We start from the raw sequence: 12,920 nt of genomic DNA on the forward strand, positions 1-12,920 counted from the left end.
TGAAACTTTCCCCAAAGCCGTCCCTGTCTTGACCAAAGAAACATATGTAGATGATATTCTCTCTGGCAGCCACGAAATTCTCTCTGCTGAAACATCTCTCTCCCAAGTCATCCAAGTGTTAGCGTCAGCAGGATTTCCATTACGGAAAATAACGGCCAATCACCCCAATATAATAAAAAACATCAAAGAAGAGGACTTGCTAAACACCAATCCTCTGGAATTCGAGAAAGCAAGCAACACAAAAACTCTCGGCATACAGTGGAACGCCCTGAACGACACGTTTTCGAATACAGTGGACTCAATATCCCTCTCGTCCGCTTGTACGAAACGACAAATTCTCTCCTCGGTCGCAAAACTTTTTGACCCCGCAGGGTGGCTTACGCCGATTATGATTCAGGCCAAGATTTTACTCCAAGAGCTATGGATAGACGGAACTGGCTGGGACGAAACAGTGAAGCCCCTCCGCTTCATTAAATGGACGCAGTTCGCAAAAAATGTACCCAACATCTCAGATATAAAGATACCTCGATGGGTTGACTACATCCCGAGCCAGCAGGTTGAACTGCATGGTTTCTGCGATGCGTCAGAAAAGGCATATTGCGCCACTATATATCTGCGAACAACCCACGGTGTCACCACGTCGTCCCACCTTCTCTTCGCACTACCAGTCTTCCAAGACTAGAACTATGTGTAGCTCTACTCCTTGCCCGACTAATCGCCGCCGTACAATCCCATCTCGAGCTCTCTCTTAAAAATCTTTACATGTGGTCTGACTCGGAAATTGTGTTAGCATGGCTCGAAAAGCTTCCTCACGCTTGGAAAACTTTCGTATTCCATCGAACAGCTGAAATTATGGATCTCGTCGGAAGCGCCTCCTGGAAGCATGTAGGCAGTCGCGACAATCCAGCAGATATGGGCACAAGAGGATGCAAACCCATGGACTTGGCAAATTCTTCGCTGTGGTGGAATGGGCCTGCGTGGGTGACCCAGCCCCCCGAAGCCTGGCCAAAACCATCTACCCGCAGCATCAACCCGCCTGAAATGCGCCGAGTCGAAGCACTACACTCAGCTGAAGATCACCCCGATGTATTGGATCGATTTTCCTCTTTTCTTCGCGCCCTCAGGGTCATGGCCTATGCCCTCAGGTTCATTAATAATCTCAAGGACCGAATTCGACGCATTAAACCCGTTTACACTCCCTCTCTGTCTCATGAAGATCTCCGCAAAACGAAAAATAAACTTGTGACGTTAACGCAAACCCGATATTTTCCTCGCGAAAGAGCATGCTTGGAAAATGCAAAACCCATTGATAAAAGAAGCTCTCTACTAACCCTCAACCCATACCTCGATGAAAACGGGCTCCTCAAGGTTCATGGCAGATTAGTTCATTCGACGTTGACATACAATGAAAAACATCCCGTTATTATCCCAGAAAAATCTATATTCGCTGTCCTCTATATACAGTACCTCCACGAACTTCTCCTCCACGCCGAAATACGTCTAATGCAGCAATGCCTCAGACAGGATCTCTATATTCCACAACTCAAAACCCTCATAAAAAAGATGCATACATCAGTGCAAAACTTGTACCCTCCACAAGCAGCAAATGCGATCGCAAATCACGGCGGCCTTGCCCCCGGAACGATGCACATACGCTCCTCCTTTTACCACTACAGGTGTCGACTTTGCGGGGCCTTTTCAAATAAAAGCCTCCTTTCTAAGGTCTCACACCTTACTGAAAGGCTACGTGGCCGTTTTTGTCTGTTTTGTGACAAAAGCTGTCCACCTTAAGCTGTGCTCGAACTTAACAACCAATGCCTTTCTCGCAGCATTTGCTCGCTTCGTCGGACGTCGTGGATATCCTGCCACAATGATGAGTGACAACGGCAAAACGTTTATTGGAGCTAAAAGAGCGACCGAAAAGGAGTTCGTTGACTTCATGAAAACTGCCTCTCAAGAAGTGATCGCGAAATATTCGCCCCAGGGCATCAATTGGAAATTAATTCCGCCCGGAGCTCCCCACATGGCCGGCTTGTGGGAGTCTGCAGTGAAGAGTTTCAAACTGCACTTCAAGAGGATTGCAGGAGCCCACAAGTTCACCTTTGAAGAATTTACCACCCTCTTGGTAAGAATTGAAGCCGTATTGAACTCTCGTCCTATCTCACCTTGGTCCCAAGATCCCACCAAGTTTACCGCGCTGACCCCCGGCCACTTTCTCAGAGGTGGCCCCCTCCTCGCTATCCGTGAAGTGGATCACGGTGATTTATCTCTTATAAACCGATGGGACAGGGTAAAAAGCTTACATCATCAGTTCAGCAAAAGGTGGAAGGAAGACTACCTAAAGGATCTCCAGAAAAGGCAGAAGTGGAAAAATCCACAACCCGAACCCAAGGTCGGTGAGTGTGTCTGCATTCACGACGACTCACTTCCCCCGACTGAATGGCGCCTTGGACGTATTGAAAAAATCCATCCAGGTCCTGACGGCCATATACGTGTTGTTGAGGTTCGTACGCAAACCGGCACCCTCACACGACCACTTGTTAAGCTCTGTTTCTTCCCTCAGACTGAAAGCCCACCATCTCGGGCAAACCCGGAGAATTCGTAGCTACTCTCAAACCACCTCTGACCACTCTTACCACATCACCGTCTCTCATATGTCGTATTTCGCAACATCATTTTACTAGTCATTTTACGGTCATTGTGACTTTCTGCAGCGGTTATATTCATAGTCATTTTTGCATGGGCGGATTAGGTTTTGTGACCAAATTTTCCGTTTCGTTCCTATTAATGTGATCGTGCATTCCGCTCCCACCTATAGGATGTGAGCATAGTACTGTGTTGCTCACACACGTCACAATGCTCGTCAAATGGCGGTAATTTTTCCGTCATTTCACTCTACATTTTCGAGTCATTTGACAATCAATTTTACTGCGGTTTTACCATTTATATAACCGCCATATAACGTGAATTTTACCTGCAGATTTACTTTACCTGGAGCAGCCATATGAATAAAATATGAACCAAAAAAATTTAATTTTCAATATTTATTATTTTCAATATTATTATATATGTACATGAAATTGGAACTTATATTAATCCAGTTCATATAAAACAGAAGAACTTTAATAATAAGTAAACTCGCTTAATTGGTTTTTGTTTTCCAATTGAAATCTCTTCTAAGCGAGCAAAAAAATAATATTAAGCTTTAGAAAAAACTCCAATTATTTGAATAATCTACAACTTAAAGCTTAGTAGAAATTCAGATCAAGAATATTCAAAGGTGTCGTGGATACGATTGCTGTCGTAATTGAAGAACTTAAAAATGTACGACTATTAATTGAGTCAGACTTATTATTGTTCTAAATCTAATCATTCAAGCAATAATTCTGCAACCCATAGCAGGATTATAGATTGGTTTCAAATCTAATTCCAACAGCAATCGTATCACGACATCCCTTATTATATATGCACATGAAATTTTAACTTAAATTAATACAGTTCATATAAAGAAAATTAAGTATTTTAATAATAAATAAACTCGCTTAATTGGATTTCGTTTTCCAATTGAAATCTTTTCCAAGCGAACAGAAAATAATTTTAAGCTTTAGAAAAAACTCCAATTATTTGAATCAATTTAAATCTACAACTTAAAGCTAATTAGAAATTCAGGTTAGATTTACTCTTTTTTTTTCAGATCAAGAATATTCAAAGGTGTCGTGGAATCCCATTGCTGTCGTAATTGTTGAACTCAAAAATGTACGACTAGTAATTGAGTCAGACTTATTATTGTTCTAAATCTAATCATTCAAGCAATAATTCTGCAACCCATAGCAGGATTATAGATTGGTTTCAAATCTAATTCCAACAGCAATCGTATCACGACATCCCTTATTATATATGCACATGAAAATGTAACTTAAATTAATACAGTTCATATAAAGAAAAGTAAGTATTTTAATAATAAATAAACTCGCTTAATTGGTTTTCGTTTTCCAATTGAAATCTTTTCTAAGCGAGCAGAAAATAATTTTAAGCTTTAGAAAAAAACTCCAATTATTTGAATAATCTACATCTTAAAGCTTAGTAGAAATTCAGATTAGGTTTACTCTTTTTCAGATCAAGAATATTCAAAGGGGTCGTGGAATCCGATTGCTGTCGTAATTGATGAACTTAAAAATGTACGACTTGTAATTAAGTCAGACTTATTATTGTTCTAAATCTAATTATTCAAGCAATAATTCTACAACCCTTAGCAGGAGTATTGATTGGTTTCAAATCTAATTCCGACAGCAATCGTATCACATCCCTTATTATATATGTACGTGATATTGCAACTTAAATTAATACAGTCGATATAAAGAAAAGTAAATACTTTAATAATAAATAAACTCTCTTAATTGGTTTTTGTTTTCCAATTGAAATCTTTTCCTGTGCAAGCACATCGCTAATCTGTGTTGGCAAAAGATATGATTATACTGTGTTCGATAGATAGTCGGACGAGCCGCTACTCGGCGAAGTAGAGATGACCGTTGTGTCGGTGGCAGCTGTTACAACAGCAGTTTCTAACTTTACACCATCCGTACATTGTGATGAATACGTCACTGCCTTTTCCAATTGCTTGGCGCCAGCAATTTTTGCTGTTTGTAAAGCTTTAGCTGTAATGCAAATATATAGATGGGTTAAAGTGGTTTTCGTATGTTATTCAACAACTCACCCTATACCATCATCACAGCCTCCTCATCGATTTTGAATATGTGTACTATTTCAGTATTCAGACCCAGTTCGTTTGGTGCAATATTTTCGATTTGAAGAATATGTATACTATCCGTTAGGCAGACTATTAGGTTCAATCGATTCATTCATATACTGTGGGTATTTGAGCCGTAGACGCAATGGCAGATATTTTGATTCTTTTTGAAGTGTAACATTTGTAAACAGTTGGGTTTCTCTGCTGTCACCATCACCACTAGAGAGCTATTGAAGAAACGCTCGACCAAGATAATATGTGAGATTTACACGCATAGATTTCTTCCACCTTTTCACAGTTATTGATGGAGAAAATGCGAAAGCCATATTTACCATCCAATACCGAAATAGAACTGTAGAGGAAGAAACATTTTATAAAATTTAATAAAATCAAAAAATGATAGTTGTGCTAAAATGGGGTAACGTATTGTATGTTAAAGTATAGCGAAGTCTCAGCGGCTTTGTCCTGGTGAAAATTGAGTTTGAATAGGTTTTATTCTTCATTCTTAGAAACATGTACGAAGGTACCTGGTAAGATATTAAAAATCCTCAACGCTTTTTTTTGCTATAACTTAAAAAAACTCATATTCAAACTTCTGCTTAACTTCTACATATCAATAGCTACCTTTACCACCAGGAGTCACTATTGCTTCTCCGCCTATGCTATTGTTTCCTACATCGATGAGCTTTGTAATAAAATAAACAGCTATCTCCCCAATCTCTCCAGTTTTGTCGCCTCGCGAAACCTGATATTTTCACCAACCAAATCATCGGTGACCTTATTTAAAACATGACCGCGCCAAATGTCGACCATATGGCATTACCCTACCGATTGTCTTACACCCTAAAATTTTGGGTGTGACTTTCGATCAGGATCTGCATCTTGGAGAGCATGCACTAGCAATTTTAACGAAAATCGTCGTTGGTGTGAGGGCTTAGCCGATCTCCATAGCGCCCGACTATGAGGAGGAGCTGTTAAGGACTGGCATCTACGCCGTTTCGCCTCATTGGAGGGCGGCGGGATGTCGGTGACCAAGAACTGCCAACCCCCTAATCCAGGGTGTTATGCGGACCGTGCCTGTTGGACGATTTGTAGCCAGGGGATAAATTCGGCTGTATTCGAACGGAGCCTTCCCGATACCGGACCACCTCGGGAAGTATTGATGGCCTTACCACAGTAAGGGGCGCTGCTGTGGCTGACCGATCTTTCCCCGTATATAATACTGGACCGCTGAGCCCGCCTTGTCGGGCTGGTGGTCGTACGACCAAGGTGAACGACTCATTACCTAATTTTCATAAGGACGATGATAAGAAGAGGACTGAGCCGCAAGCCAAGGACGACAAATACGCATTAAGCGATGCGTCGGACTCGGGGAGCGAGAGTAGTGCTAATTCAATGAACTCCGTGTTGGAGAAGCACACAAATGAAAAAGGAGTAGAAGAGTGGAGAAGGGTACGGAGCAAAGAGCTCTCTCGAAGTACCGTGCAGTACTAAGAATTGTACAACGCTTGGGAGCAGTGGTGGACCCAACATAAGAGGAGATCGAGCGCTTGGCATGGGCTCATGAGGCGGTAGAAGTAGGTCGAAGGCAGTTCAAAAGGTTTTCTGCGAGAAACCCTCGGTTCTGCAATCGGTATGAGGAGGAAGAAGCGTCGAATGGCAGAATGAAAAGGCAACGTTCGGCGGAAGGCGACAAGCCTGCTTTCAAGAGGCAGAAAGGGCCCAGTCCCAGAGCCGCGACGCAGGACAGTCCCATAGACAAGACAAGTAGGCCCAAAGCTGTAAGACAGATGGGCCCCAATAGCGAGGTAGCAACTACCTCGAAGGCTGCGAGTCAGAGGGAAGTTCCAACTATGGAAGTAGGAGATAAGCCAAAGGGAGATAACGCTAAGAATCCGACTTTCTCGGAGGTGCTAGAGGGAGCTAAGACTCTGGCTTTCTCGGAGGTGCCAAAGGGAAATAACACTAAGACGCCGGCTTTTCCCGAGAAGATGAGTGATGTGGCAAAGCAGTCACTGACTGTGGCGCTGGTTGATCGTAGCAGTCCTTTCGAACAGATGACTAGTGAAAGGTAGAGATCTGTAGAAAAGGAGCTTATTAGCTTAATGCTTAAGATGATGCGGGAATAACCAAGTAAGCTCCTTCCAACCTTTGATTCGGGGGATGGTATAATGGTATGAAGATGATAGCGTGCGACAACATCGCGAGCTTGCGGTGGCTGGAGGAAGTGGTTCCAAACCTCTAAAGGCAGTGCACGAACGCGCGTTTTGAGATGGTGGATAAAGCGCAAATCCCCAAGGTACCAAAATTTAAGGTATGGATACCATGCGTGATGAAGTCGGAGGATACACTGCGATTTTTGCAGAATCAGAATCGGTCGCGGGTATTAAAGTCCTAACACGCTGGACGTGGGCGAAGTCGAAAAGTACCTCAAAAGCCTAAGGGAAAAAAGACAGGTGGAGGTAGCCCACGTCACCCCGAATGTGTTAGAAGGGGACCAACAGCCAGATGGTGCTGTGAGTCGCACAGAGGAACACCCGGCACAACAGGTACAAGAGGCTGAAGGGGGCTTCGAACACTCTAAACCAAAAGGGCTAGGGGAGGACGACGACGTCACGATGAAGGTGCTGGAGGGGGACAAGCAGCCCATTGGTGCTGCGAGTCCTACAGATAAACCTCCAACACAGTAAAGTGGCGTCGAGCGAACTCCTCCTCCTAACGCGCTGATCCAGGAGCCGTGGCTTCCATCGGGAGGAAAGGTTTCTGGACTTAGCGCGCGCGGATTTGGCTTTTACTATGCGCAAACGGAAGGACGGGTGCGAGCCGTAGTAATGGTAAGGAAACAGCTGCATTCATATATGCTGCCTAATTACACTACTGAGGATCTCGTAGTGGTGGTGAAATCGCCGGGCTCAGATGGTACATGTCCGGCCATGCTACAAGTTTCAAGTAGGGCGGTCGTGGGATGGCTTAAAATAATATTCGATGGGTGCATAAACTGAATCATGTACCGCACTCTTGGAGAACTGCTCGTGTAGCTTTCCTACCAAAGGCGGGGAAGATCGGTCACGTGTATCCCAAAGATTATAGACCCAATAGCTTACATTACAATGAGTATAAAGCGGTGAAAGAAAGCGGTGAAAAATATGCGCATATTCTAAAATCTTTTTAAATTAGTTATACGCACTAAATATTTGTGAAAAATATACATAAAAACTCTAAAATTCAACTACAATTAGCGGACATAAATGTTCTGCAGTTATTTGATGCAAAAACATTGTAAACTACTTTTATAATAAATTTTGTATATGTGTAAAGAAGAATGGAGAAAAAATGTGACAAATGCAAAAGTAATATACGAGAAGAAGCGTCAAAAATTCGGTGTGAAGGGGTGTGTGGTAAATATTACCACCTAACAACAAAATGCTCAGGCTTGGATCAATACAGCGTCACCAAATTTGAAGAATGTGAGATGCTTAGGTTTATGTGTACTGAATATGGTTATTGCGGAATGGAAAGAGGATATAACTGATAAGAAAGTTGTGATCTCAGTCTTTTTAGACTTAAAACGTGCTTTTGAAACTGTGGATAGAGAGGAACTGCTGAATGTTATGTTTAATAATGGGATAAGAGGAAAATCCTTGGAATGGTTCAGAAGCTATTTGAGTAATAGAAAACAGAAGACGATAATTGGAAGTGCAGTTTCACCGGTTGCTGATGTACATATTGGGCTACCGCAAGGTTCAGTATTGGCACCGCTATTGTTTACAATATATATTAACGATATTAAAGAATGCTTGAAATATTGCAATATTCGACTATTTGCGGATAATGCATTGATAACCATTAGTGAAAGAAGTGCGGGCTTTGCGGTATCGAAAATGCAAGAAGACTTAGACTCCCTTTACAAATGGCTATGCCATAGAAAGTTGAAAGTGAACGTGGATAAAACCAAAAGTATGATATTTTGCAAAAATCAAAGCATTATGGGTGCCAATAACCTTAGCAATATTACTCTGAAGATAAGAAATGTTGAAATTCAGCAAGTAGACAAGATCAAATACCTAGGAGTCTGGATCGACAAAAACCTTAGATTTGGAGAACACATAAGTTATTTAGAAAACAAAATTGCAAAAAAAATTGGTTTTATGTACAGAACTTGTAAATATATTAGTCAACGACACAAATTATTAGTGTATCGATCAATTATTGAACCGCACTTTATCTATTGTCCAACAATCCTGCTATTAGCAAATGACACACAAATAAAAAAACTGCAGATACAATAAAACAAGGCAATGCGATTAATTTTAAAATGTTCGCTTAGAGCACGAAAAACTAAAATGCTAAATATGTTAAACTGGCTCAGTGTAAAACAGTCGATATATTATTTCACATTGAAATTTATACATCATATGAAATTAGGAATAACACCGAATTATCTGAACGGGAGAATACATTTTAATCATGAAATACATAACTATGGAACTAGAAGCAGCGGAAATATAAGACTGCCTAGAGTAAGAACGGAGTTCGCGAAGAAGACTTTAGAATATATAGGTTTTAAAATGTACAATGAATTACCAAATGCGATAAAAGACTGTGAAAATATTAATAAGTTTAAAGCAAAATTATTTTTATACTGTAAGTCATTAAGCATGTAATGTATACAATTTATTTATATATATATATATATATATATATATATTTTTTTTTTTTTTACCTTGAACTAGGTCTTAAAGACCGTAAATAAATAAATTATTATTATATTAAGATCATTTCTGCTCAAAACCTTTGAGAGGCTGATAGATGTGTACATAAAGTCCAACGTGGATGAAAAGCTGCTCCCCACAACACAACAGGCGTACACCAAAGGCAAATCAGTAGACACCGCATTGCATAGGGTGGTAATAAGCATAGAAAAAGCCCTGGAATATGCTCTAGAAGTCTTCTTAAGCATTGCCGGGGCTTTCTAAATGGGCGATTATTGATGGTCTTAATTACGTTAAAGTACATCCAGCCTTACCCAGATGGATCGACTGCATGTTAAACTGCAGTAAGATTACATCGCAATGGGGATTGTACGCGGCCACGAAATTAGTGGACAGGGGCACTCCGCAGGGAGGGGTGCTATCACCTCTGCTGTGGACGCTGGTCATTATCCAACTGCTTAGGGGATTCTACGAGGGACCAGAAAAACTTACGGTTTACGCAGATGACGTTGCATATGGTCTTGTTTACAAAGAGGTACAAGGTCCCTAATTGGACCAGGCCTAAGTTAGGAGGGGCGACTCTACGGGAGAAACCTTGCACAAAATATCTAGGAATGATCCTAGACAGTAAGCTGTCATGGCAGCTCAACGTGGAGGAGAGGGTGAGGAAGGCTTCAACGGCACTTTATGCATGTAAAAGAATGCAAAAGAACCGGCATATACGATCAGAAGGAACTCGATGACGATGCCTCAAAACTAACAACCAAAAGCAATAATTATCATTTCACTGACACAAATTTTATAGTTTTTTTTCGGGATTTGGACACAATGTTGTTGTTGTTTTTGTAGCGATAAGGTTGCTCCCCGAAGGCTTTGGGGAGTGTTATCGATGTGATGGTCCTTTAGCCGGATACAGATCCGGTACGCTCCGGTAACACAGCACCATTAAAGTGCCAGCCCGACCATCTCGGGAACGATATATGTGGCCACATTAAACCTTCAGGCCATCCCTCCCTATAGCATCATGTAACGAAGCTCAGTTTCTTCCAAAAATTGTTCAACACTGCCACGTAAAATCAATGTACTTGTTCTAATGCAACCTTTAAATAATTATAAACTATAAAAATGAAATTAATGCCAAACCTTGGAAAATGTTGAAACGTTCACCACCAACAAAATGCAAAAACTTTTCATCCTCCTCCCGTGACCATTCTGTCTTCTTTATGCTAGGAGCAAGCCATTCGTACCAGCGTGCCTTACATTGCTTGGCAGATTTGCGGTGCAGCAGTGATGCAATACGTGACCACTCGCGTCAAATGCTTACCTCAGTGTTTCTCCACACACCACCTTTTATCATAATTCGCGGCATGGTGAATTCTTTCGATGAGAACAAAAATCAAATCAAAAATTTTTGTCGAAATAAACAGCAAAAATCATTGTATATTAAAGACTTTGGGAAAATTTTAGAATAGCACCCCCGAGTTCGGGGTAAAACTTGGTATCAAATGAAAGAGGGAGTTCTCCCAATCACAAATATATATATTTTAAAGTGCGAAAACTTATAATTTAAAAGTTATTTGTTGTTAAAGTTTGCAAATTTGGCAAATTTCTATAGCACTTTAAATTACAATTTCCACATCTTTCAAAACCTTAATCCACATACATTTCTATATAAATTGGCAACGATAAACTTAAATTGCATTTTTGTATATTTCACATTTCATTTTTGCATTGTTTTCACTTATTATAAATGTTTTTATTAAATCAATCGCGCTTTTGTAGCAACATGCACATATATATATATATATATATACATATATTTTATTGATGACATTACAAAGCTGTGCTGCCACATATATATACGTATACACATATAAAATTTGTATAGAAATTTGCAAACTTTAACACCAAATAACTTTTAAATTATAAGTTTGCGCACTTTAAAATATATATATATATATATGTGATCTGGAGAACTCGCTCTTAATTTTAAATCTTTCCGGAGATATTCCATTTAAAACTCTCAAAATTGAAAAATTTTTCGACCACCAAATGTTTTGTTGTCTCTGCTGAATTAGAAATGGCGGATTTTTTTGCACGCAAAAATGACGTATTTTGCTATCTTATAAAAATAATAGGTGCGAGAGAGCACGGTACATTGTGGGAAAGCTAAATTTGTCAACATACTATTTCATTTGGAGAATTTTTCATTCCAAATCGTCACCCCTGTTAAAAATTCGTGTGTCTGTGTGCGTTTTTGGTCACACGATTTTTGCAGGGATAATGCCAGCTGAAACCCCCTGTATCAGTATTTCTCTCCACTAAAATACTTTTACAACTGTAATTAAATATCGCTATGGATCGTGCAAATCAGTCGTCGTCACGAAGACAAGTGCGGTCGGAGATCGTTTCTCCCAACCGCGCCAATGAATCACGCAGCTCGACACTAATAACGGATTACCGACGGTGCCGCATATGCACCCGTCAGCACGCTCTTCGGAACTGCGTCATATTCAAAAAAATGAAACCACCCCAGAGATGGATGCTTGCACGAGCCCATAAGTTTTGCCTGAATTGCTTGGCATTATCTCACATCACCAGCGAGTGCAGCTCGTACGACAGATGCCGGATCTGTGGAGCGCGACATCACTCCCTACTCCATCGGCCGGACGCTGCCCCAAGCGCCCAACGCGCCATCCAGGCACCCCGGCCTGGCAGATCCGCCGTACCGCCACCCCCTGCCGCCACCGGGCAACCCCGTTCTCGCCCGGGAAACAACATTCCCTCAGCAGCACCCATCATCGCACGACGCACCATTCGATGCACCGCACAAGGGCTGCAGACCGCCAACGCTAGAGGAAAAGTATCCGAAATCCTCGTGCGAGATGCATTGCGGACCCTTCAGGAGCTACAGGAGGCTCTAGCCGCTGACGTGCCTAGGGCGGGGACGATGGCTGAGCGACTGCCGCAGTCGTCCGCAGTCAACCATAATTTTTCTTTCCAACACAATGAATTTAAATGAATTTACCTGATTTTTATATTGAGTTTATTTACATATGTACCTTTTACGTATAAGTACGCATCTTGAATTATTTGCATGTACAAATACGTATATCCTATATTACGTACATATTCCTTATTAAATTTAAGTATTTGAGACGTTTGCATTTTATGCTAACACGCCAGCGTATTTCACCTCTCTGGCAACCCCAACAATGGGTTGACAGATGTGACTATGTACACATACATATATTTATTATTGTTTTGACATTTTGCTTTTTTACTCATTCGAATTTATCCATTCGGCGTGACACCAAAAGTTGTAAATCTCTTTGTATAAAAGAAAAAATAGTATCTTTAAAGTTAACCAAACCCCGGTGCCTTTTTATTTAAACTCGAAAGTCTATAATCGGTTGTGTACGGCATTTAGTATTAACCTTAGTTGAAATAAGGAATAAAAC

General features: G+C 41.0%; 1 long non-coding RNA gene across 1 annotated transcript; it reads right to left on the minus strand.

Moving 5' to 3' along the window:
* Window positions 1–3,040: 3,040 nt before the first annotated feature.
* On the minus strand, window positions 3,041–10,747 carry LOC137233482 (uncharacterized). Its single transcript, XR_010947486.1, has 3 exons — window positions 10,603–10,747; window positions 4,715–5,099; window positions 3,041–4,655 (listed from the first exon to the last, which is right to left on the minus strand). It is a non-coding gene; the product is annotated as an uncharacterized lncRNA (long non-coding RNA).
* Window positions 10,748–12,920: the final 2,173 nt, after the last annotated feature.

Source organism: Eurosta solidaginis, chromosome 5 (genome assembly GCF_040869045.1).
Source record: "Eurosta solidaginis isolate ZX-2024a chromosome 5, ASM4086904v1, whole genome shotgun sequence".
NCBI lineage: Eukaryota > Metazoa > Arthropoda > Insecta > Diptera > Tephritidae > Eurosta > Eurosta solidaginis.